Source organism: Phyllostomus hastatus, unplaced genomic scaffold (assembly GCF_019186645.2).
Source record: "Phyllostomus hastatus isolate PE091 unplaced genomic scaffold, TTU_PhHast_1.1 phas_contig_86, whole genome shotgun sequence".
Classification (NCBI taxonomy): domain Eukaryota; kingdom Metazoa; phylum Chordata; class Mammalia; order Chiroptera; family Phyllostomidae; genus Phyllostomus; species Phyllostomus hastatus.
Window position 1 is genome coordinate 88385943 of NW_025333977.1, and position 5094 is coordinate 88391036.

Consider the following 5094-nt stretch of genomic DNA (forward strand, 5'->3'; position numbering starts at 1 on the left):
AGAAACCATAAAAAAGGACTAGTCAGAAATAAAGAATGTAATATTTGAAATAAATAATACACTGGAAGGAATAAACAGTAGGTCAGATGAAGCAAAGGATCAAATCAGTGTTTTGGAAGACAAGGTAAGAAAATAAGCACCCACACAGAGCAGCAAACAGAAAAACAAGTAAAAAGTGAGAAGAGCTTAAACATTTTGGACAACATGAAGTGTTAACAGCATCCTCATCATGGGAATACCAGAAGGAGAAAGAGTGAGAATGGGATTGAGGACCTATTTGGAGAAGTAATAACCAAAAATTTCCCTAATCTGCTGAAGGAGGAAGTCACCCAAATCTAGGAAGATCAGAGTCCCAAACAAGTTGGACCCAAAGAGGCCTGCACCAAGACACATCATAATTAAAATGACAAGGCTTCAGGATAAGAAGACAATCCTAATAGCCACAAGAGAAAAGCAAGTAGATGCCTACAGGGGAGCACCAACTAGACTGTCATCTGATTATTCATCAGAACCATTTCAAGCCAGAAGGGAGTGAGATGAAATATTCAAGGTGATGAAAAGCAGGGACCTACAACCAAGGCTACTTGACTCATCAAGTCTATCATTTAAAATTGAAGGAGAAATAAGGGGTTTTCCAGGCAAGAAAAAGCTAAAGGACTTTGTTAACACCAAAGCAATACTGCACCAAATATTAAAGGGCTTGTTGAAGAAAGATGAAGAAAAAGGAAGAAGAAGGAAGAAAAAGGAAGAAGAAGGAAGAAGAAGGGGGAGGAGGAGGAGGAGAAGAAATAGTAATCTTTACACTTACAGGAACTTGAAAAAGAACAAATGACAAAGCCCAAAGTGAGGGGAAGGAAGGAATTAATTATGATCAGAGCAGAAATAAATGAAATAAAGTCTTAAAAATGATATAAAAGATCAATGAATCCAAGAACTTGTTCTTTAAAAAAAGCAAGATTTACAAACCTTTAACCAGACTCATCAAGAAAGGAAGACAGAGGACCCAAATAAATAAAATAAGAAATTGAAATAAAAGAAATAACAGTGACACCAAAGAAATACAAAGGATTGTAAAAAAATATTATGAACAACTATATGCCAACAAACTGAACAACCTGGATGAAATGGATAAATTCCTAAAAACATACAATCTTCAAAACTAAATCAGGAAGAGTCAGTGAATCTGAATAGAGAGAATACACCTAGTAAAATTGAAGCAGTAATCAAAAACTCCCAAGAAACTAAAGCCATGGACATGAATGCTTCACAGGTGAATTTTACCAAACATTCTGAGAACTAACACCTCTCTTTCTCAAACTATTTCATAAAATGCAGAGGAAAGAATGCCCCCAAACTCATTTTATGAGGCCAGCATTATCCTAATCCCAAAACCAGATAAAAACACTACAAAAAAATTATAGGCCAATATCCACGATGAATATAGATGCTAAAATCCTCAACAAAATGTTGTACCAACAAATGTTGGTACAACATTTGCAAATCAATTAATGTGATTCACCACATAAAATGAAGGATAAAACCACTCAATCATATTATAGATGTGGAAAAAACATTTAATAAAATCCAGCATCTATTTATGATAAAAACTCTCAGCAACATGGGAATAGAGAGAATATACCTAAATATAATAAAGGCCATATATGACAAACCCACTACCAGTATCTTACTCAACAAGCAAAAACTGCAAACATTCCTCTTGAAAATGGGACCAGAACAGGGATGTCCATTTTCACCTCTCTTATTCAACATAGTACTGGAAGTCCTAGCCGCAACAATAGGACAAGTAGAAGAAATAAAAGGAAAGAAGGAGTGAAACTGTCATTATTTGCACATCACATTAAAAATCCCAAAGATTCCACTAAGAAACTACTAAAACTGATAAAGGAATTCAGCAAAGTAGCAGGATAAAAATTAATATTCAGAAATTCATTGTATTTATATATACCAATAACAAACTAACAGAAAGGGAAATTAAGAAAACAATCCCATTCACAATTGCTACAAAAGGAATAAAATACCTAGGAATAAACCTAACCAAGGATGTAAAAGACCTGTACTTGGAACATTGTAAGAGACTGAAGAAAGAAATAGAGATGCAAATAAGTGGAAGCACATACTATGTTCATGGATAGGAAGAATTAGCATCATTAAAATGTCCATACTATCTAAAGCAATCTGTATATTCAATGAAATTCCTATCAAGATTCCAATGATATATTTCACAGAACTACAATAAATATTTAACAAATTTATGTGGAACCACAAAAGGCCCTGCATAGTAACAGCAACCCTGAGAAAGAAAAACAAAGTTGGAGAAATGATGCTACCTAATACAGAACTATACTATAAGGCTATTGTAATCAGAACAGCCTGTACTGGCATAAAAACAGACACATACATCAATGGAACAAAATAGAGAGCCCAGAAATAAACCCATACCTTCATAGTCAATTAATATTCAAAGAGGAAGCAAGCATATACAATGGGCTAATGATAGTCTATTCAATCAATAGTGTTGGGAAAATTGGACAAATATGTGCAGAAAAAATGAAACTAGACCACCTTTCTATACTACACACAAGAGTAAATTCAAAATGGATGAAAGACTTAAATGTTAGATCCAAAACCACAAAAATCGTATAAGAAAATATAAACAGCAAAAGCTTGGACACTGCTCCTAACAATATTTTATCAGATATCTCTCCCCAGGCAGGGAAATAAACTTTTTAAAAATAAGGAAATGAGACTATATCAAATTAAATTCTTTTTTGCACAGCAAAGGAAATCATCAAGAATATAAAAGGACAACCCACAGAATGGGAGGACATATTCACTGATACATTTGATAAAGGGTTAATATTCAAAATTTATAAAGAACTTACAGAGCTCAACACCAAAAAAATAACCAAACAACCCAATTTAAAAATGGGCAAAGGACCTTAATAGACACTTCTCCAATGAGGACTTACAGATGACCAAGAGATATATGCAAAGATGCTCAATGTCACTAATCATCAGAAAATGCAAATTAAAACCACAATGAGATATCTTCACACAAATGTCAGAATGGCTAACATCAATAAATCAACAAACAACAAGCGCTGGTGAGGATGTCATGAAAGGGGAACCCTTTTGCACTGTTGGTGGGAATGCAGACTGGTGCAGCCACTGTGGAAACCAGTGTGGAGATACCTCAAAAAATTAAAAATGGAACTGCTTTTTGACCCAGCAGTCCCACTCTGGGAATATATATGAAAGAACCCAAAACATTAATTTGAAAGAACATAAGCACCCCTACGTTCATTGCAGCATTTTTTACAATCACCAAGGCATGGAAACAGCTCAAATGTCTTTCAATAGATGAGTGGATAAAACAACTATGGGGCATTTACACAATAGAATACTACATAGCCATAAAAAGAAGACAATATTAGCCTTTGTGACAGTATGCATGGACCCAGAGAACATTATGCTAAGAGAAATAAGCCAGTCAGAAAAAGACAAATACTATATGGTTTCACCCATACATGGAAACTAATGAACGAAGTGAACTAGCAGGGAAAATGGAGACAGACTGATAGATGGAGAGCAGGATGACAGGTAGTTGGGGGGCATTTAGGTGAGGGGGTGGGGGAATTGAGCAAAAAGGAAAAAGGATTCATGGGCATGGACAACAATATGGGGATTGCTGGGCAGAGAGGGGTAAAGGGGACTAAATGGCAATGGAAAAGTACAATAAAAATTAAATTTTAAAAAGGTTGAGAAGAAAATATTAATTAGTGTTGGGGGTCCTCATATTATAGGATTTTCTGCAGCCTTGGACTTAAGACATTCTTTTCTGATAAACTGGTAAAATGCTTTAAAAATAAAATAGCTTGGTATAGGTATAATCCACATACAAAACAATTCACAAAGTGTACAATTCAATGAATTTTAGTATATTTCACAAAGTTGTATATACATCACTATGAATGTAGATTTGCATTACCCCAGAAAGAAACCCTCTAGCTGTCACCCTTGAATCCTCTCATCATCTCCAACCCTAGACAACCTCTAATCTATTTTCTATTTCTATAGCTTTGTTTATTCTCAACACTTCATTTAAATGGAATCATACAGCCCTGGCCAGTGTAGCTCAGTTGGTGGTATATCATCTTGTAACTGAAAGGCTGTGGGTCCAATTCCTGGTCAGGGTGCACCCATTAGGGAACAAATCAATGCTTCTGTCTCAAATCAATGTTTCTCTCTCTCTTCCTTTTCCTCTAAAAGCAATGAAAAAAAGTCCCTGGATGGTGAAATATACAAATGAAATCATACAATATGTTGTCACATATGTTCCTTTGGAACAATGGAAGAACATTCCATTGTATGGACATTATTTATTCATTCATGAGATGATAGACATCTGGGTTATTTTCACTTCCTGGTTATTGTGAATATGCTGCTATGAATATCGATGTACAAGTGTTTGTGTGGACACATGCTTTTATTTCTTTTGGATATAAACCTAAGAGTGGAATTGTTGGATCATATGCTAACTCTATGTTTAACTGTTTGAGAAACTGCTAAACTGTTTTCCAAAGTGGCTGCCCCATTTATACATGCCCACCAGTTTATGAGGATTGCAACTTCTCCACATTATTGCCAACACTTGTTAGACAACATCTTTTTATAAATTATAGTTATTCTAGTAGTGTAAAATGGTATGTCTGTGGTTTTGTTTGGCATTTCCTTGATGGCTAAAAATGCTGGACATGTTTTCACACACTTATTGGTCATTTGTAAAATTCTTTGGAGAAATATCCATTAAAATTTTTTGCTTATTTGAAAATTAGATGATCTATCCTTCTATTATTGAGTTTTAATAGTTCCATATAGACTGTAGATACAAGTCCTTGATCATACATACAATTTGAGAATATTTTCTTCTATTCTATGGGTTGCCTTTTTCAATTCCTTGTTGATATTCATTGAAATGCAGAAGTTTTTAAGTTTTGATTATTTACAATTTAATCTTCTTTTTTATTTTGTTGTTGAGTCTTTTGGTATTATATCTAAAAAAACCACTTTGTG